The sequence below is a fragment of the Athene noctua genome, chromosome Z, assembly GCF_965140245.1.
Source record: "Athene noctua chromosome Z, bAthNoc1.hap1.1, whole genome shotgun sequence".
Classification (NCBI taxonomy): Eukaryota; Metazoa; Chordata; class Aves; order Strigiformes; family Strigidae; genus Athene; species Athene noctua.
Genome location: NC_134077.1, coordinates 91,167,019 through 91,189,020, shown reverse-complemented (window position 1 = coordinate 91,189,020; position 22,002 = coordinate 91,167,019). Strand labels below are relative to the sequence as shown.

General features: G+C 50.9%; 1 protein-coding gene across 5 annotated transcripts in view; it reads left to right on the top strand.

Annotated features, from left to right (window-relative positions):
* The first annotated feature begins 11,633 nt into the window (after nt 1-11,633).
* The window catches only part of FRMPD1 (FERM and PDZ domain containing 1), a 41,287-nt gene continuing 30,918 nt past the window's right edge, over nt 11,634-22,002 (top strand). For 4 of the 5 annotated variants that reach the window (XM_074933051.1, XM_074933053.1, XM_074933052.1 and 1 more), the window contains exon 1: nt 11,663-11,719. The gene's annotated coding sequence lies outside the window, so the exon portion shown is untranslated. Of the gene's footprint in view, nt 11,720-22,002 lie in introns of all 5 variants that reach the window. The other variant, XM_074933048.1, reaches the window with a different exon arrangement.

Genomic DNA, 22,002 nt, shown 5'->3' with positions numbered 1-22,002 from the left:
TTGAGACATTTCCTTACTTATAGCAAGTTATCGTATTACTTCTAGTATTTTTTAATATTGCTAAGAGTCCTGCTTGCCCAGACTGTTCTGTGGAATTTTACTAAGGACTACTGTGTTCATAAAACAAAGCAGTTCACTGTGAAAATCTACCAAGAAATATAATGTTCAGCAAAATATTATGTTTTTGTCCTTGGGGAACAGGTGTGCTCTATCTAGTTGGAGTCTTGGTAATGAGTACAGAGAGTAGAAGTTCTATTGGTTCTCTTAGATAATATAGAATGAGTAAACTTGCTGAAAAACCCTCTTGTTATTCAAGAAGTTGGCCAAGAGAATCTGTGCATGCTCCGGGGAAAAAACTACATGAGAAAGACTACGAGCCTTCCTCCCAAAGCCCCCTGGAGACACCCCCCAGGAGGCAGTGGGCAGGTGCAAAGAGAACACTGACTGCTGACACCAGCCTCTAGAACTAACCCAGCCTCACTCGTTCATATGGACATTTGTTTTATGTAACCCAATGAATATAGATATCCACACTCTATAAGTTTTTAGTAAAATGTGTGGTGGGTGTGCAAGCTTTGTGGAGGGATCCCCTTGCACCCTGGCACCTGAGTAAACAAACCTGCTATGTAACTCTATTGGAGCTGTAAAGTCTTTTTTCCGTGAATCAGTACCAAGGTAGAGAGCGCTGTGTGGAGGAAATAGCCAAGCAGCTGTGTGTGCAGTCACCACTGCTAGAGCAGGATCCTAAAATGAACCTGCTGTTTTGGCCACAGCATGCCTATCAGACCTACTGTCCTGCTCAGGATGAGGGGGAAGGCACGCTAGGCATGCTGTTTTCCCTACACACTTGAGAACACCCAGGTGAATGGATTGAACTTTGTGGTATTACCACATAGATGCTGTGAGAGACGAGAAACCAGGCCTGTGAGAAACTAAGAAGAACAACCTGGGAAAGCAAAAGTTGAGGCTGATTGAAGAAATGCCTCAAACACTAGACAAAACTATGAGTCACAGGGTGCATTCTGTGGAGGTCAAAGCTGATAAAGCTGCCCGAATAACACGAGATGCAGCTGCAGCTGGAGGAGGGAGCCATATGGATGGCCCTGCTCTGGGGCACCTGGGCAAATTTCAAGGGCCATCTGTCCGGTGAATGAACTTTGCTTCATTATCCACAAAATGCATATTAAAGTTAACACCCCTCAATATGCTAATGAGGGCTGACATGATCATGCTAATTACATCATCCCATGAAACACCTTACCCCTTCCTGTCCATGGGATACGCAGGTATGTGGGTCGACCTAGGGGACGGACCCAAGGAAAGTGTGTATAAATCAAGGGGAAGAAGAAAGGGCTCTCTCTCTCTGCCCCGCTGCCATCTGGATAGAGCAGTGAAGTGAAGAAGATGGATGCAAGTGAAAAAAAGATGGCCATCCCCTGGAACCCTCGCAAGCGGGATCAGCGCAGGAACCCAGACCGGTGATCTGTATTTCCCCATTCCCTCTATCTCCCTCTTTTCCTTTTTCCATTAAGAAATGTTGGGATTCAAGAGGACTTTCTGCGAGAGAATGGGCATGTGAGCAATCCTGCATGAGAACAAGACTGATAAGAGCCTCAGCCTGAGCAAGAATGCAATAAGGAGTAACCCTGAATGAGGAGGGAGAAACTCGATGAGACAAACAACCCCTGGAAGGGGTTGGGACCGAAGAGGAAGTTCCACAAGGCAGGAAGCCTGGCAAGGCTGATGTGGCACTTTTTATCCAATCATAAGAAGGACTGAAGCGCGGGCTAAGTTAACTGTCCAATCTTGAGGACTTGTACTGCATGTTATTCACGTGTGTGGGAAAACATTATAAAAGGGCTTGCTTAGTTGTAATAAACGTGAATTGCTTGATCACATTGGTCATGTGCGTGCTCAGCTCTCCTGCAAAGAAATGCAAGGCATATTGTATTGCTCGCCACAACTTGCTATATCCTGAGCCAATTATCATGTGTTCAATTAGTACATTGTGGGTAGTTAATAAACGCTCAGACTTGGAGACTTCTTGTCTGCTCCACTGGGGATTTGAAAATCTGAGTCACTTGTTCCCTTGTTGGAGCGGGATATGACAGATGCATCTTCTAGGTGTGGTGGCTTTGGCAGCTACCTATCACTTCCTAACATTATTTAAAAGCATGTTCAGCCTTTACTAATCTTGCTGAGAAAAGATTGACAAGGTGACATGGAATATGAATTTGCAGTAGGTTTACATACCAACCTAGCAAGGAAAGTAGGTCACTCCACAGTGAAGGTCCACATGAGCCAAGGTGCGTTTCATGTACCGAGGACAGGCATGCTCTGGCTGCATCTTTACCCCAGTGGCAAAATCACTAAGGTTAACATCCCCCTGCATGCACAATGTTCCCTTGTGCCTGTGACTGGGATGACTTGTTTGTGCCTGAGTGAGGAGCTTTGGTTCTGGCTTCTTCTTGCCACTGCTGTGGGTGGGTGGAAGCTATCTGGAAAACTGCAGGATCTAGGTGCAAACAAGCTCTGCAGGCCAAGGAGCAGGTGGAGGTGCAGTGCGGGAGAGCTGAGCACGCACACGACCAATGTGATCAAGCAATGCCCATTTATTACAACTAAGAAAGTCCTTTTATAATGTTCTCCCACACACGTGAGTAACATGCAGTACAAATCCTCAAGATCGGACAGTTAACTTAGCCTGCGCTTTAAACGTTCTTATGATTGGATAAAAAGTGCCACATCAGCCTTGCCAGGCTTCCTGCCTTGTGGAACTTCCTCTTCCGTCCCAACCCCTTCCGGGGGTTGTTTGTCTCATCGAGTTTCTCCCCCCTCATTCAGGGTCACATCCTTATCGCATTCTTGCTCGGCTGAGGCTCTTATCAGTCTTGTTCTCATACAGGATTGCTCACCTGGCCATTCTCTCACAGAAAGCCCTCTAGAATCCCAACAGTGCAGGGCTGCATTCTGGGTGGGAACGCAGAGATGAGGGGCTGGCTGGGCAGTGCTGCCTGGGACCTCAGCTAGGGCACACTAGTGAAAGCTCACACCTCTTGACCCAGGGGTTCTCCCCCTCCCATAAATTGCTGGCATTGGTGCTGGTGTGAGACACAGCTAGTACAGAGGGCAGGCAAGAAACAGTGCTCAGAAATGAAGTCTGCCCTGATTGCCCTTTTTGAGACCTCAGGCGTGTTTGTGGGGGAAGGCAACTCACCAAGATGGCTTGATCCTCCTGGGTGTGTTGTGGAGTGCCCCTCCATACACTCTTCTGGGCTGTTACATCATGGAGACGGCTTATCAGCCAGCTGGAAGGACAGCATGCCTTTCCCTTAGGCAAGGCAGCATTAGCCCACCCTGGCCCCTTGAGCATCTACCAGGAAGATGCAGAGAAGTGCCAGAAACCTCCACTTCTGAAGCTGGATCAGGACATTTATCACTGATGAGCAGCAAAGGCCTTTTAGAGGCCCAGGGGAAGCCTTGCAGGAACACAAGGGGGAGGTAATGTAGATAGTGCTGGAGCCTTGGTGCTACCTCCCATGTTGACCCTTTCACCCCATCAGAAGAATCAATATTGATACATACACTAATGGCAGCATTTGCCTTTGTGCAAACAAAAAGACTTTCTCTTAGTCTGGACAATAAATTTCAGCTTGCCATTCTGTAGTCTCTGTGGGCTCCACAGTCAGATAAATTTTCTGGACTTCATCAAACCAGTCTGAAAAGCAAATTAATGTGACTGTCAATTCAAGCTGAAGGGACAGCTCCCCCCCCTCCACCCCTGCCTCCCAGCTTCTCAGGCCTGGTGTAGAGTGTGGTGCCATCTCTCCCAGTGCATGGGTGCACATACAGTGTGCATGGCCCTTGCTGCTGGGGGCTGACGCTCAGGGCTTTGGCTCCCCAGCACCTTGTAGCTGGAGCATCTGTACTCACCGCTTTCAGTTCATCTGGACTAGAACCAGATGTGGCTAAAGACAAGATGTGTGTTGAGTGCAGGAACAATGCATCTGCTGCAGGCAGTGCTACACAGGCACAAGAGAAGATTCAGGTGTCTAACTCAGGCTTAGCAAGGGCAAAGAGAGTCTGAGTTAGGCTGGCATAGGCTGGTGCATTTAATGCAAGGCAGGTCTCTCTCATAGAGGAGAATGCTCTGGCAGACCCTCCCAAACAGGACTGCCCTGGCAGTTTTGCCTGTGAAGCTTGGTCTGCCATTTCAGTCCACAGGCTGTTTCCTTTTGGGACAGTCACTAGGGAACATCTTTCCTCTTCATTCCCTGTGTTCTCCAGTCTGCATCTGCAGTCTCTGGTGTGAATGTCGGGAAAGAAGACAAGGACTGTTCTATTGGATTCTGAAAGTTTTCAGCAAGTTTGTCAATGTGTTTTGTTGGAATGTGGTGGGTTTTGGTAGCGGGGGACAGGGCTACCCCTGTGAGAAGCTTCTGGAAGCTCCCCCGGCCCCAACTCGGAGCCGCCTCTGGGTGAGGACGAGCTGATGGGAGGCGGCGGCGGTGCCTCTGGGATAACGTATTTCAGACGGGGAACCTGGGAGGAGGAGAGGGAGCTGTGAGGGAGACGCCTCTGCAAACGCTGAGGGCAGTGGGAGAAGCAGGGGGAGCTGGGCCGGAGCAGAGCCCCCCCAGCCCATGGGGTGAGGGCAGGCTGTCCCTGCGCCCATGGAGGGCACCGGGGGGGCAGATGCCCTCCTGCAGCCCGGGCAGGGCCCCACACTGGAGCAGTTAGCGAGGAGCTGCAGCCCCTGGGAAGGACTCGTGTCAGAGGAGTCCATGGAGGGCTGTCTGCTGCGGGAGGGAGCCCACACTGGAGCAGGGGAGAGTGTGAGGAGTCCTCCCCCGAGGAGGAAGGACCAGTGGGACTGACACAACCCCATCCCCTGCCTCCCTGCGGGGACAGAGGGAGAGAAATGGGGAGCAGAGCTGAGTCAGGGAAGAGTGGAGGGGTGGGAAGGTGTTTTTAAGATGTGATTGTATTTCTTACTGTTGCACTCTGATTTGATTAGTAGATTAGTGGTGGTGGTGGTGTTCAAATTAAACTGATGGGCTTTTTCCCAAGTGAAATCTGTCTTTTCTTTGTGACCATAATGGGTGAGTCATCCCTCTCTGTCCTTATCTCGATTCCCAAGCATTTTGTTGTATTTTGTCCTTCCCATCCTGCCGGGGGCGGGGAGTGTGCCAGCCAGCACAGCTGGGTCTAAGACATGAGAGTCTACTCAAATGGTGCGCAGCTAAGGGCGGGTATAGCAAGATCCGTGCCCACGGTTCACCTGGTAGTCATACAATCCAGGGCTACAGTAACACACCCAGAGACGGCACAAGCTTCTGTCCATTCATCTCGTTCCCTCAGTTCGGAGGCAGGTAACATCATCCCCATCTCACTGTAGAGAAAATTCTGCAAGATAGGCACATGACTGTACACGGTTACAGCTCTGACTGACTTCACCAGGTCTGAAGTCTTTTCCTTTCAACTAATTCCATACAGAAGTTCTGGCATGGACTGCAGCTAATGGCAGCTACTTAGGTCCAGGCAAGTCAGCAGTGCCAATACACCCTTCCAGCAGGGTTCTCAGTGGCTGTACAAGGGGGAAGACACTCTGGCACAGATTCCTTCATTGAATGACGGACTCCAAAATGGAAACTGCATCTACTCCTTCTAACACTGTGCTGTGGCAGAGCTGGCAACTGGATAACTAATCCAAAAGAGAAGCAAAATGGCAAGGAGCTTAAGCAGAGAAAGATTTTTTAAAATGCATCGCAGGCACAAGGTAGGAGACTGCATAGATTTTCATGCAGGGGTACATTCAGCATAGTACTGGTGGAGACAGCGACATCCTTCACCGACACTAGGACTGTAGGAGAGATGTTACTTTCCTGCAGACCAAATAACAAGAAATAAGGCAGCATTCAGGCTCACAGGGTACCCTGAGGGTTGTGTAAACTGGGTGATAAAAAGGGGCAAAACCACACCAAAGCAAACACTCCTGCAATGTAAATTCACATAGTGCTGTTAAAACACAACAGAGCAGCTCCAGGGCAGGAAGACTCAGCCCTGCCCTTACCTCTGCATTGCTGTGGGCACAGTGAAAAGGCCCACAGGCCCAGAGAGATGCAGTGTGAAGAGATGGTGCCAGCCATAGGAATGGCTGAGTCCTTAGTACACCTTGGGCTGGAAGTCTCCCACAGCAGTGTTCTGCTTCTACCCAGCTCCCTGATCCCCTTTGTGGTGGGCTGTATCTCCCCAGCAGCCTCACCAGCTACAGCATCCTGCTTGGTGGGGACCTGGGGCAGAAGGACAGTCCCTGATGTGTAGCAGGAGGAGAAGGAGCAGCAGGACAGTGCTCACTCAGAACATGGGTCTGTCTGCCTTGGGGCACTTGCACACTTGTCATGTGTCTGGACATCTAGGGCTCGGCACCTCAGGGGCCAGACTGACAATAAGATTTCCTTCACCAGCAGCTGTCACCACACCCCCAGGCCAGCAGCCTGCCAGCCCTGTCCCAGCGATGACAGCTCTGTCCACGACAGTGTGGCTTCAATCCAGCCCTGCCATCACTGCCTGCGCTGGCAGACAGGTTAGCATTCACCCAGCAGGGCTGTTTGCTCCTCCCAGAGGGAGCACACCTCCGACAAGGGTTTCTTCTGCTTCTCCTGACACCTCCATATGCAATACTCGGGCCACCTCTGGTCTTCTGTGAGAGCCTGAAGCTCTGCATGTGGTAGGTGTGCCCAGAGCTAGAAGGAGACTGGCAAAGCAGCCTCCAACTGCAGCATGGCGTGGGGTAGTGGTGATGCTCCCGCCTCCCCTGCCTGCCCCTGCCAGACTGCTGGAACTGGCTTGCCAGCGAAGAAATCATCTTTGGCTGCTCCCTGTCAGGGGAGGCCGGATCTGGCAGCCCAAGAGAGGTGAGGCTGCTGCAACCAGACCCAGCCAGGAGAAAAGCTGAGCAGGTATCACCAGGATGCAGATGCACACATGTGTACACCCATTACAGTACAAAAGTACACAAATGCACATCACTGCCTCTGAGACAAACTGGTCTGAGCCATGTATTTGAGCTCTTCTGCTTCATGGCTTCATTTGTCCATTCCTGCTAAGGGATCTGACAGCATTTCCTTAAAAACAGCCCCGTAAGAGGTGCCTGCACAGCAGCCTTTGGAGGTTCTTAGGGCTGTCTCTTGGCCTGGTTTGCTGTCCGCACTTTAAGAAGCTTAGCAAGAGCATCAGGGTGAGCTGTAAACAGGCAGAACATGATCGCCAGCACACAGAGGGAAGCACTCTATGGAAGATGTTCAGATAGATGCCCTGACGGCACCTACAGCCTGGCGTTCCAGAGAGCTCTTCCCAATGGGGAGAGCTGGCGCAGACAGAAAGGCTTGGATGGACACACACCCTCCTCACGAGTGCCATTTCTCTGGGTGGGGTCGAGTGCAGTCACCTCTGCAACATGTCTTTCTCACCTCTTCTGTCCTCTGAGCTACTCTGTCTTCCTCTGGTCACACAGGCCATGTTGTATTTTAAGAAGGTTTCCTGGGCTGCATCAGGAGAAGTGTGGCCAGCACATTGAGGGAGACCCCTCCATCTGACTCTCTCATGAAATGCCACCTGAAGCCCTGCATCCAGCTCTGGGGCTCCCAGTACAAGACACACATGGAGCTGTTGGAGCAGGTCCAGAGGGGGCCACAGAAATGATCAGAGGAATGGAACACCTCTCCTTGTGAGAACAGACTGAAAGAGTTGGGGTTGTTCTGCCTGGAAAAGACGAGGCTCTCGCAAGACCTTATTGCAGCTTTTCAGTACTTAAAGAGAGGTTATAAAAAAGATGAGAACAGGTGGTTTAGTAGGGCCTGTAGCAATAGGGCAGGGGGTAATGTTTTTAAGAGGGTAGATTCAGACTAGATATAAGGAAGGAACTTTTTACAATGGGGGTGTGAAAACACTGGACCAGGTTGCCCAGAGAGGTGGTAGATGCCCTGTTCCTGGAAACATTCAAAGCCAGGCTGGATGGGGCTCTGAGCAACCTGATCTGGTTGAAGTGTCCCTGCTCATTGCAGGAGGGTGGGACTAGAGGACCTGTAAAGGTCCCTACCAACCCAAACCATTCTATGATTCTATGATTCTATGGTAGTTTGGGTCACTCACATAATACTCAGTGACCTTTGATGGGTCAAACATCATCAGACAAATGGGTTGGGCAGCAGCAGCAGAATGGCATGGCCAGCCACACAGAGAGGCCTGAAGGATAAAGGTGTGCTTTGTCTGCAGCTCTGTCCTGCAGAATGTCAGGGAATTTGAGATGTTCCTGAGGAGCTCATGCAACCAAAAACCTGTACCATGAAGGCACTCAAACATTTCTGGGAAGCTCCCCAACATCCAGGCTAAGGAACTCTGGGAAAGGGCCTGACTCATCTGCTAAATTCAGTTTTTCAGATACGTGATATGTGAAGGTTTTTGCTCCTTCATGAAATCTCAGTCATTCTTCAGCAGATGCAGCTTTCTGGATATTTAAGCCCAGCAATTCCAGAGCAATTATCTGGACCATGGACATGAAGATAGGTTCACAGGTTCAGCTCATGACTAGGATGAGCTCCCAGAGGTTTGATATTCTTGCATTCTTCATAGAAACAGCTTGGCAGGCAAGCAGCAATGAGTTGGAAGCTTCCAAATAGTTTTGAAATATTTCCCTGGGCAGAAGGCTTTTTTTATAGGTCAGCTGTGACACGATCAAAACATGAGCAAGGAAGAACACTATTTAGAAACAAAATGTCTCATAACTTTCTGGAGAAATGTTCCCCAGGCTTCTGAAACTTAAATTAATCAGGGAGGAGAAAACCACACACTCAGTTCCATCACACAGAGGAACAAATCTAATACATTTGGTAGCTTGGCATGAAGCTTTGATTTCTCTTGTTAGTGGATACCACTTTTCATCCCCAGGAAAGAGAACTATGGCTTAATTTATTTTTAAATTAAATTCTGTTTCCTCTGTGGATTGCTTTGAAAACACCATCCAGGGGCACTGGTAGGAAGGGGAATGTGATGCAGATTGTGCAGGAAAGCTGCATGAATCAGCAGCTGATGCGAAACCTTTTCCTGAGCACTGTTTAGTGTTACATTAATTACAGATTGTAAGGCCCCAACCTCATTTTTGGTTACGTTCAGTGACCACAGATTAGTACTGATCATGAAAAGTGCCAGACAAATTTAGCTTTTACATCAGCAGAAAAGAAAAATAACATAGTTTCTGTGGGTGAGTTGATTTGGGGGAAGAGCAGTCCCTGAAAAAGGAGCAGAAAGAGCAGCAAAGGTAAAGACAGAAGGACCCGCACTGCAGAAATACTTTGGCTAATTAGGGAGTATGAAAGAGCAAAACCAGGAAGGCAGAAAACAGAAAAAAATCAATACCTTTCTGTAGGTGAGTCTTTGTTTTGTGACCAGCCCTGTGCTAAATAAAGTGCTGCAGACAGTTGCAGAGAAGTTTAAACACAGAGCAGAGCATCTTTACAGCAAAGGCTGGTGGTCAGAGAAGGAAAGGAAGAGATGACACAGTGGATGTGGGTTCCTCTGTCCCCATTTGTGCAGTGCCTAATGAATGTGCCGGGCAACCTCCCAGCAGCTGTGCACCCACTTTATTTGTCTTTAGCACCACTAAGCCTTTTATGCCCAGAGCACCAGGAGCAAACACACTGCATGCTGTTATGGGATAAAGGTGGCTCTGCGCACACACAAAGGAGCACAGAGGGGCAACAGCAGGGAGGGAAACCTGGATAATACCCTGCCCTGCCTACTCCCAGGCCCACACAGGAGTCATTAGCCCGCCTGCACAAGCACAGGGGAGCACAGGGGCACAAAGGCATTTGGAAAACATTTGGAAACAAGTTACGGACTCAGAGGAGGGGAAATCCTGTCCAGGGCCCTCCCAGGGCGGTCCCAGACAAGGCTCAGCCCCACAGTCCAGACATGAAACTCACCTAAAAGAGTCAATGTCCTTGTGATCAAGGGAGGTCCCTGCCATCAACATGGAACATGCTACAGGGTGCAGGGGAAGAGCATCCCAGAATTGCACAAGGGTTGTTACAGGATGTCCTGGGGAGGAACCACATGTGGGGAATCACAGGCATCGATGTGGCTTGGGACAACAAACGTGGGGAAATAGAGGGATAAGAAGAGCTGGCAGCACACAAATGGTTTTCTGGTCAAGATGCTTGTCTGGCCACACCCTGCTCTGGGTCAAGTCTGTCCTACTGCCTTATTCAACTTCACTTCTAGCAGTTTTCTTGAGTGAAGGACTCTCTGTGTGGTGTGCATGTGTGTGTTAGAGCAGCCCACGTGTCAGTGGCGCAGCACCTACAGCGGTGTGGCTGCGCAAGAAAGTGTGTGTGTGCTGGTGACGATCCAGCCAAACCAGTGGTGAGGAGGAGATGTGGCCAGTGAGTGGGGGGATGTGGGTCTCTAGGGGCGAGTCCACCAGAGGGGCTGGCTAGTGGAGGGCCAGGGCAGCTCTGAATGTATGTGTGTCTGTGATGGTGTGTGCAAGAGGGTCTGATCCAGCAGATGGAGTGGGGCCATAGCCTCAGCAACTTCTATGTGCTTGTAATTGCCAGCAACTGAGGAGGCTGGGACCCAGGGGCAGCTACCAGGCTGACAATACCTGTGCCTGGCTCTGGAGGGGCCCACACTGTACACACAGACACACATACAGATGTATTTCCTGCTGAGGGACCTTATGCTGATCAACCAGATGAAAGAACAAGTTGAGGTGCTGGTGCTGTTTCTGTTTGTGCGGTTGCAGCGTTGCTCTGTGTGGAAGCCCCGTATGTGCCATAAGTGTGTTCTCCAGAACGGGGGTTCGTGGCCCGGGGTGCAACGGGCCAACAGCCGCACCCTGCAGAGACGTCGCTTGTTTGTTTTAGGGCTGCCCAAGCCTGGGTGCTCAGTGCTCTCCCACAAATCGAGCACACCAGTGGGACTTTCTGTGCTGTCTTTATGCACAGAACTTGCAGAGTCAGTGATTTTCCATGTCCCTCCTCTCTAAGATGACTGATTGGTAAATTACATACAATTATAATACACTGGCTGGCAGACACTTCCACCACTGTGCGTGCTGAGGGGAAGGGTCTTTCCCCGGGCAGGGTCTTCCTGACCGACAGGCGTGATGTTTAGGTAACCACGAGGGCAGTTCTGCGGAGGACACACGCACCCTGAGTTTCCTGGCCCCGCGGGCGCTGCGCCCTCCTCCGGGTCCAACGGCTCCGGGAGGTCCTTGCTCCGAGAAGGCAATCTCCTTGTGGTGCTGGCGGGGGATGCCTTTGGCTCTAGCACAGACAGGGCACATCGTGCTTCAGGGAACCGCAACGGTGCTGCCTGGCTCTCAAAGTTCACCCCCCGACAGGTGTTCACTCGGTACGTGCCTTTGGCGAACGCATTCTCAGTGTCGCCGCGGCTGGAGTCGGGTCACGGGGTGCAGCAAGTTCGCCGCGATCAAGCTGACGGGTTCGGCCTCCCCAGCACATTCCAGAGGAGGGAAAACTTGAGACGTGAGGCCGGATCCAGCCCCGGGCGCCGGCGGGGGCGGGGCCAGCGCAGGCCGAGGAGGCGGAGCGTAGCGTCCGGCCCCGCCCCGCCCCGGCCCCGCCTCCCGGGCAGTAGCCACCGCTCCGCCCCGCCCCACCCCGTCGGCGGCGCCGCGCTCCGCTCCCGGCAGCAGGTAACGGCGGGGCTGGGCGCGGGGGAGGCGGCCCAGGGACCCCTCGACGGCGCGGCGGGATCGGGCCCTGCGGGCGGCCCCTCGCCGGCCCCCGCAGCCGCCCTTCGGGGCTCTGCCCTGCGCCGCGCCGGGAGCCCGAGGGTCGCGGGGTTTGTCCCGGCGCGGGGCCGGGGAGCCGGTCCCGGTCCCGCTGCCGCTGCCGGCGGTGCCCGCGGAGCTGCGGGGCCGGGCGCGTCAGCCCAGACGGTCAAAAGTGGCGGCTTCGGCTGGAGGAGGTGCCGCTATAAGTGGTACTGCTGGGTCCGATCCGCGTCGGCTGTTTCGCAAAAGCCACGTGGAAAATTGCTTTGCTGTTGGACTTCATAGGCGGCTCCAGGGGTGTCTGCCCCAAAACTGGCCGGGTTCAAGGAAATGATTCCTGCCGCGCTGGCGTAGCCGGCGGTGGCCGGGCTGGTTCAGGGGGAGAGGCTGTGCCGGACTAACCCGGGGTCAAGCAGAAGGCCGGCAGCTCTGCGTTTGCTCTGGTGTCCTGCTGTTGTCTTTTGTCCAGAAATACCTGCCTCGCTGGGTGGCACCTGCTGGTGCTGTTCTGCGTGAGTGGAATGTTCCTGACCTTGAATTCTGCGTGCCTCTCTTCTCATTTGGGTGACTTTTTTAGGGGTTTCTGGCCTGGTCTTGCACCAAACCTTATGAGCTTATTTTCTTTTTTGTGAAAGGAAGCTATACAAGAAATTGGAAACAGAACCCCCCAAACACCTCAGTATTGTGGATTTCACAGTCAGTGATTTCGGCTTTTAACCACAGTGGGAAAATATTGTGAGAGAAATTTCATCTGAGCTTGGGGGAGCAGAGTCTGAGTGGCTTTAATAGGCCAGCACAGTGTGTAGCACTCTCTGGAGAGATGCTTCATCACTGAGGGCGGGGGTCTCGCCGGGAAGAGGCAGGGTCTCTGCACAGCAGCTGGAGCCCAGAGATGGAACTCGGTAAAGGACAGCGGATAAGGTCAGGGCGGCCATGCCTATTTGTCTGGTAGGTGTTACAGGTTGGTGTTGCTGGCTGAAGTGACTGGATTTTCCCCATTTGCATGTGCCCATGATGGCTGTCTAACCCTGGGAACACCTGTCCGCTTCTGCCAGGGTGACTGGCTCTGGGTGTGTGTGTTGTCTCCCCCTCTTAAGCATTATGGGGTTTTGCTAACACTCTGCAACAGCCTGTCTTTGGCTCCCTTGTCGAAGACAGGTTTACTATGGTAGTGAGAAACCATCTGAAGTTTGTTCTCCTTGTCAGATTTGTTTGAGAGTTAACCTGCCAGTGAAGTCTGGGAGATAAGGCTGAATGGTCTAAAGGGTCTGTAAGACAAGAAATGTTAGGAAGCTGATTAGTCATGGGGGTCTTGTCCTGGAGGAGCAGTACTGCTGACCTAGAAGAATCTGCAGAATTGGAGATGGGAATCACAGTCCTGTTAGATAAGAAGTACTCAGTGAACCATTTCCTCCACTTTATCTCCTTCTGGTGCTGTTCCCACTCCCATAGGGGGTTCTCTGCAGCAAGGCCCAGAGAGAAGGGTTCAGCGATCTATCCTTCAACCTGATAAAAATCCAAGCTGGAAAAGAAAAAAAATCTGGAAGTCTGGATAAATTCCAGCTGCCATCAGCTAGAGAGGCACCTAACCTTTGCTCCATCCCTCCGTTTGCAAATCAGCCCCTGCAGTTCTGACAGGACTGATGAGTAAGCTCTGTGGCCACACTAGGTGGGAAGGCCAGAAGGAAGGGTGTGCTGGAAGGATTGCAGGGATGCAGCAGAACTCAAACGAAGAGGCTGGCCCTCTGTACAGCCCTGTGATACTACAGAGGTAACAGAGATGGTGATGTAGAGACAGGTCTTTCTCAGACAAGAGTAGAGGGTGGGAGGACTCTGGATGGACAGGGAGCTTGACAGAAAGCCAGTGAAGCCTTCTAGAAAACAGCAGCTGAACTTCTTTTCCACCAAAGCTTCTTGGTCATGTCCTGTACCAGCTGCAACTGCGATGGGGAAGACTGGCTTGGCATCAGCGTTTGGGTGCAGCTGGGCTGGCAGCCAAGTGTGGAGCTCGCCATGGTGGAGACTCCTTTGGTTCTCCAATCCAGGCATTGCCAGCAGGTGTATGGCGCATGTTTCCAAGTGTACTGCTGTCTAATTTATCCTGAATTTCACTCCTCTAAGATTTACCAAATTACCCTCTAAATTCTTGCTAAGCAAGCTGCTAGCAAATAGAGCAGTGTGTTACCTGGGCTCTAACGCTTGCAAAGAGACTGGCATTTTTAAAGCTGAAGAGAAGCTCTTAGGCTGTCATGAAGTGGCTCTGCACGCAGCGCACAATTCCGGAACCAATATTTTAAGTGCATATGTTTCCCTTTCTTTATTCTTCCTTTCTTGGCATTTGCCAAAAGACTGTGCAGAAGTTACTTGCCAGCATATAGTCTTCATGCTTGGTGTAATCCAAGGCACACACACGTAAAGATCGCCTTTACCAACAGGTGTGGAGGAACATGTTGTGTTTCCTGCCCTGAACTTGTATATGCTGAGGTGAGTTTTCTTCTGTGTGAACCATCCCAGGGAGGTGCTGGAATTACTCCAGAGTTCTGAGCTTTACAGGCATGTTTGTTGGTTCAAGGTCTGCACCAGGACATGAAAAACAGTGCCAATATCTGGAGTTCTGCACAGAATCTTTTTTCGCCCCCCTGTTGTCACTGATGGGGTGAGCTGCTTGATTTCATAGTCTTGTGCATACAGGGGCGAGGGAAGATGATCTAACTACACACTCAGAGGCAGTTACTTTTATCACTGTAGAAGTTACTGTTGGAAAGCTAAGTCAGGAAATTAAAGGGGAACATTCCTTCTGTGCTGGCAGTTCTTGACCAGAGAGAAGGGATGAAAGTCTTCACACACTTCAACACAAGTCTATTTTTAGACGTGAAAGCTATTCAGGAGGGGAAGTATTGATTTTTCATCCTTCCACCTTGAATGTTCTGTTTATCATTTTCTTTGGTTTGCATGTAATGGACCATACACAAAGCTATTCTTACTTTTCCCATTCTGCTCTATATATGAGCCAGGCAAGGATGTAGGGACTTTGCTAAAATGAATTCTATTTGGTGCCAGAAATCTTTGCGTGCTGTGTCCAGAACCTCATATTTTAAAACTAATTCAGATCTGAAGCCTCTTACATCTGCAGGAAACCAGAGCACAGTGAGGGTGTGATGGTACAGGCGAGGCTCGCGAATGATTTCAGGAAGCAAGTGAGGGGCTGGTGCTGCCCTGCAGAGTGGCTGGGGAGAGCAGCACCGAACGGCGAAATGTGTGCTCGTTGTCACTAATGACCTCTAGCCACGGGCAGTATGTATGGTCAAGCTGCAGAGGACAAAGGGACCATCTTCACAAGTGTCTGGCAGCACCGGTCACTCTGCTCCTCTGATATTTGTGTCTATTCTCAGGCAAACTACAAGGTGTGCTCCGGGCTCCCTGCGTCTGGCCAGGTGTTACTTGGCTTTTGTTTAAAAATTCTGCGTGATGAATTTCTGTGGGCCTTTGGGGGGATGGCTGTGCTGCGTGACTGCCATGGAGGGTGTAGCTCATTCGGACCTTCAGGTTCATCCTTCAGCTGGCCACCAGCCACTGGTGTCTTCCTTGGGCCTGCTGCAGCGCCGCTCTGCTGGCTGTGGAGCCACCTTGCCAGCAGTGCTGGCACCCAGCCAGCAAATCGTGTGTCCACAGGTCGCGTGGGGTCTCGTGCCGTTCCTCTCCTTTGTGGACACCTCGACCCCGCGCTGTGCCGGTCCCAGGGTGCGTCTGCTGCACGGGGGTTCCCTGCAGCAAGCACCCCGGGGATGCTGCGGCGGCCATGAGGAACTTTGTCCCGCCTGACACTTGCCTGTGAGGATGCTGTGGCCTTTCAGAGATGGACTGTGTCCGTGTAAAACCTGACCAGTGCTGTGGGAAAGAGGAGGGTGAGAGAACTCTGGCAGTCAGAATGTGCAAGTACAGGCAGCACAGGCTGTCTCTGGGGGTGTCCCTGCTGTTCCTGGGAAGACTTACCTGCATGCAGCCATTGCATCAGGCAGGATTCAGCAGCACCACAGCCTGAAGCAGAATTTCTTCTGTCTTCCCTGAGTTGCCAAGTGCTCAAAATTCTCCTGTTGACTTATGGCACATGGAAAGTTTCTTTTTTTTTTTCTTCTTTTATAATCTTTTTTTTTTTTTTTTTTCCTTCCTGGCAGCAGCTTGGTGCTGTAGGTGAAGGTGTAACTTTGTAGGTGAAAACCTCGGTTTCCATGATCATTAAAAAACAACAGTGCTTTTTTTTTTTTTTCCTTGGATGGGATGGTAGTGGTGGTAATTCTTTTCCAGATATTACAAAGAAGTGCTGATCGTGAAAGTTTTTTCCATTTTGGATGAGAAAGAAATAATGCTATGACGGGGCAGCACTTTGTGGGAACTGTGTCTTGGGCACATGATGTTTCTGACATGGATAGCACCTCCTGAAACACTTCATGGCTTTATTACCTCCTTTAAGACTGGAGGATTAAGTGCATTGTGTGAGGAGTCACAAGGACTGTGCCTTCTTAAGGAGCTGCAGGAGGCATCAGAAATCACATTTTCTCAGGCTGCTGCAGCCTGTTCCTGACCCTGAGGATGGGCTGGTGTAGTGGGCATGGTGGTGGCTGTTGCTTTGTTGTTTGAGCCACTCAAGTGCCAAGTGCCTTCATTCTGTAGAAACAAAAGCCTAAAACCCAAGATGCATTAATGGCTTGATGAAAAACTAATTAAGTCAGACTGGTGCTTTAGCCTAAGGTAGTTGGTGACAGCAGCTGACACGTCAGAGCTTGCTCACCTGCTTGCTGAGAGCAGGGCAATCTGCAGTGGTGACTGCTGGCTCGAATGGCCAGAGAAGGTTTGTGAGCACTGGCACTGTAACTGGGTCGTGCTTGACTTGCCTGGCCTCACTTGGCAAACAAGGTGGTGTGCTTCTGGAACAGCACATGTTCTCCTGTCTGCCAGTGGCTGTAGATGAACCGGGGAGTGTACAGAAGACTGTGTAGGATGGTGCGGGTTGGGTTACTGTCTCCTGACAAGCCTGGAGGGCCCATACTTCTGCACGATGCTGGGTCATGAGCTTGCTGACCCACTGGCTGGTGCTGTAGGGCTCCTTCCTTTTATACCAAATCAAGCTGCTCATTTTCTAGGACCCAGCTCAGCTTCCCAAGCATGGAGAGGCCAGGCTGAGGCGCTCAGGATTGCCAGAGGGACATCAGCTCAGCTGTGCAGCCCTTGTTTGGGCAGCAGGCCATCCTGTGGTAGCAAAGCAGTAATAACCAGGGCCCCAGAGGTGATCGGGCAAGCAGCTGACATAAGAGTGTGGAGGATAAACTCTGCTGAGGAGACCTCAATCCTCTTAGTGACATTGGCAGTACTGAGTGGTGTCATGGGGGTGTTTTCCTTGTGAGGGGAATCAGTGCTGCTGTAGTGGGTGAGGGGACTGACATCATGACATACAAGGATGTTTGTGGCCATGCGAAGGATCCTGCTTTGGACCCTCCTCCTTGGGCAGCAGGATGAGCCCCAGATGGGCCTGTGATTCTCATATGGCAGAAACGTGTGTGAACAGTTTGGACTGGTCTTTGATCTGGGCAAGCCTTGTGTGAATGACTTGTCTCTGCAAAAGGCAGGGAACTCTGCTCAGGGAAAACTTCTCCTGCTTATAATGTGTTCACTTATGAGACAGGATGACCATAGTGATTTTTTTACTCTTTTTTTTTTTTCTTCTTTTTTGTAAGGGTTATGTTACCTAATTGTGTGATTATGGAAACTGTAACAACAGCAGCACAATCACAGCCAAATAGTGACAGCAGCGTGGCTCACCGGAGCCCACATGCTCATGTCCCTTTTTCCTTAACTGTTCACCTGCCTCGCTGCAGGGGCTGGAGATGGGAGCCATGACTGGCGCCTCTAACAGTCCTCAATTTCTTTTAAAAATACTTGGTCGTTGGAAGAAAAAGGAAGTCCACCCTGTTTGTGGAGCATCCACTGTTTGTGTGGGGATGAGCCTGGGGAGATTCCAGGGGATGTGAAGCTGGGAGGTCACGGGCGAGTGCTGGTGTGTGCGTGACCTCTGTGAGCATGAGCCATCCAGCTGCTCCTGCTTCTGGGCAGAACTCAAAGCATGAGTCTGGACATCTCAATAGCATTTCAGGGTTGGTGTTGATGCACGGTAACAAACTCCACAACTCGGAGAGAGTTATAAAGCAGGTATGTTTATTCTGGCTGGTGTGCAAGGGGATTTCTCCACAAAGCTTGCACACTGTCTCTGGCAAGTAGCCAAATATTTGTTGCACCAAATCATACATATTCATTAGGAAAGGCCAGGTTATTACAATTAGTTCGGGGAGTAGGTGTGATTATTATAATTAGTCAAGGGGAGGAGTAGTGGTCGTCTTCACGTGTCTGCTGTTTCCAGGGCATGCACTGTGAAGCAGTCCAGGTGTCTTCTTCCTAAATGAGCAAATCATCCTCCTTCCTAAATCATCCTCCCTAGATAGCATCTGTGAGTCCTTTTGTTCACGTTTAAGTTTGCCTACATGCCCACTGAGGGCTTTGATTCTGCTATCGTGAAGTTGTCCTTTTAATTCATACCCCTGGGCTACCTGCTACTTTCTTATCATAGCCAATCCCCAAACTATCTGGTAAACTACACTGAATCCAGAAAACAGGCTGGACAAGCAGGATTCTTAGACAATGTTCAGAAATCATCATATGTTGCTATAAGTAAATAATTTGCAAGCAAACTAGTAATTTCTCTGTATCAGTGTCTTGGGTAAAACACTCTTAAGAAGAAGAGAGCCCTTGTGGCCCTGGTGTTACAGAGGCAAACATTCTTGGAGGGGTTTCTAGTATCATATTCTCAGCTGGGGTTTGCTCACATTCTGGTGGGAGTGCAAGTGGCCATGGAAGCTTTATTCCTGTTCCTCTGACCCAGCTATCTCCCCTGATCATATCTTGGAGATCATCTTTAGAATGTGGAAAATCTGTAAATCACTGTTCTGTCTCAGTGTCTTGTTGGGGCTGGCTGACCTTCAAAAGCCATACTGCAGAGATGTCCAGTCCTGCCAAAAGTGTTTTCTGATGCAGCCCAGGCTCACAGTGAACTGTGTTTGTCAAGAATGAATTTAGTTTTCAGCTGCCTGCCTAGGAAGCAAAGAACACGCTTACTGCCTGGTGGTATGTGGACAAGAGCAGCAGCTGAGGGGGCAGACATCACCAGTTGTATCATTCCTTCCCTGCCCTGTAGCTGACCCTTTACATGGCCTAGATCCCCCGGCTGGTCAGCAGTGCTTTGCATCCTCCTGTGTGAGAACCTGCCTGTTCTCCTGACCCAGGCAGCTCCACACCTGGTTCTGCTGTCAAGGATGAAGAGTCCTTCCTTGGCTGAGCAACCACAGAGCGGGTCTCTCATCCCACAGGAGCACAGGCTTCCCCCTGACTCAGGGGTGTTCCAGATGGTTGGGGAGGACTTCAACAAAAACGTGGGCTGTGCCTTTCTTTTGTGGTCCTGGTGACCTCTGGAAGTGGGTGGAAAAAAAATTTGTCTTTCTGACAGCAGAGAGGCCAAGCATGAGCTGAGGGGCTTCTCTGTGCTGTTCTCCAAACCAAGGAGGTCAGCCATGGGGCAAAAGAGAACATCCTGCTGCTGCAGTTTCTGCTTGTCAGAGCCTGTGAGGGCAGCATGTGGCACATAACTGGTCTGCAGGGAAGACCATGCCTGATGAGGTAGGGTAGCCTGAGCAAGGCCAGCCCTGCTTTCTTATCTAAACTGTATAGCATGATGATGTGTCACCAGCTACACAAGAGGTAAAATCATACAATAGTTTGCATTGGAAGGGATATTTAAGGGTCATCTAGTCCAACTCCCCTGCAATAATGAGCAAGGACATTTCAACCAGATCAGGTTGCTCAGAGCCCCATCCAGCCTGGCTTTGAATGTTTCCAGGAACAGGGCATTTATCACCTCTCTGGGCAACCTGGTCCAGTGTTTTCACACCCCCATTGTAAAAAGTTCCTTCCTTATATCTAGTCTGAATCTACCCTCTTAAAAACATTACCCCCTGCCCTATTGCTACAGGCCCTACTAAACCACCTGTTCTCATCTTTTTTATAACCTCTCTTTAAGTACTGAAAAGCTGCAATAAGGTCTTGCGAGAGCCTCGTCTTTTCCAGGCAGAACAACCCCAACTCTTTCAGTCTGTTCTCACAAGGAGAGGTGTTCCATTCCTCTGATCATTTCTGTGGCCCCCTCTGGACCTGCTCCAACAGCTCCATGTGTGTCTTGTACTGGGAGCCCCAGAGCAGGACCCAGCCCTGCAGGGGGATCTCCCAGAGTGGAGCAGAGGGGGAGAATCCCCCCCTCAGCCTGATGCCCACCCTGCTCTGGGTGCAGCCCAGCACACGGGGGCCTTTCTGGGCTGCCAGCGCACGGTGCTGGCTCACAGGCAGTTTTCCACCCACTGATACCCCCAAGTCCTTCTCTGCAGGGCTGCTCTCAATCCACTTGTTGCCCAGCCTGGATTTTTGCTTGGGATTGCCCTGACCCATGTGCAGGACCTTGCACTTGGCCTTGTTGAACCTCACAAGGTTCACCTAGGCCACCCTTCGAGCCTGTCCAGGTCCCTGTGGATGGCATCCCATCCCTCAGGCATGTCAGCTGTGGCACTCATGTTGTCTGCAAACTTGCTGAGGGTGCCAATTGATCCTGCTGTCTGTGTCACTGATGAAGATATTAAACAGTCCTGGTCCCCATATAGACCCCTGAGGGACACCACTTGTCACTGATCTCCATCCAGACACTGAGCCGTTGACGGCTACCCTCTGGATGCAACCATCCAGCCAGTCCACCGAGTTTAGGGAGAAATATGTTGTGAGGGTCTGTGTCCCAGCTAGATGTCATCCATAGCTCTTTGCTTGCCCACTGATGCAGTCACTCCACCCTAGAAGGCCACGAGGATGGTCAGGCAGGACTTGCCTTTGGTGAAGCCACGCTGGCTGTCTCGAATCACCTCCCTGTTCTCCATGTGCCTCAGCAGAGCTTCTAGGAGGAGCTGTTCCATGATCTCCTCAGGCACAGAGGTGAGGCTGACAGGTCGGTAGTTCCCAGGGTCCTCCTTTCTACCCTTTTTAAAAATGGGTGCAGTGGTTCCCTTTTTCCAGGCAGTGGGGACTTCCCCTGACTGCCATGACTTTTCAAATTTCCTGGAGAGGGGCTTGGTAACAACATCAGCCAATTTCATCAGGACTCTGGGATGGAGCTCATCAGGTCCCACAGACTTATGTATATTCAGTTCCCCAGAGGGTCCTGAACCAGATCTTCTCTCACAGTGGGAGCGACTTTGCTCCCCCAGTCCCTGCCTTGAGGTCCATCCACTTGAGAGGTGCGGGAAGAGAGTTGGACAGTGAAGACTGAGGCAGGAAAGCTGTTGAGTACCTCAGCCTTCTCTGTTGTTGCTAGTTTGCTAGGCGTGTTCCTTGTGGGCAGTACACTTTCTTTGACCTTCCTTTTCTGGCTGCCATATTTACAGAAGCACTTCTTATTATTCTTTGTGTCCTTTGCCAAGTTCAGCTCCAGCTGCCCCATGGCCTTCCTGACCCAATCCCTACCCAACTGGGCAACAACCCCGACTCCTGCCAGGGTACCTCTCCCTGTCTCTGCTGCCTGTTTCCTTTGTGTTCTTTAGTTTGACCAGCAGGTGATGATGCACCATCACCCTCATTTTCAGCTGAAACATCCAGAGCACATCCAGAGCCTCGTACCTGTTGTACAGAGGTGCCTGGGAAAGCGAGGTTGGCAGGGAGGGTGTTTGCCTGCCTCCCCAAGTGTGGACTTGCCTCCATTCACGCCTTTCCTTTCAGTATTGCCTTCGGCCTGGTGCTGAGAGGATACAGGATTGCTTTGATCTTGTGTTTTTTCTGGTGAGGTGTTCCGACCACGGTTCTGCTACCACCTTCAGCCTTCTTGGCAAGAGCAGCTGCAGTTTGGATACTGGCAGGACTGTGGACTTGTTTATGTTCCTCTGCCATGAAGAGGCAAAGGGCAAGGAAGACATGACAAAATGCACAACCCTGCCATGTATTTTTCACAGCTTGTTCTGAAAGGTGACTTTCACAGCTGTAGTGTGTAGCATCCTCATACTCTGCATGGATGGCACAGACACCTCGGCTTTTTCTCCAGGGGAAATGCTGAAGTTCACTTTTACTAC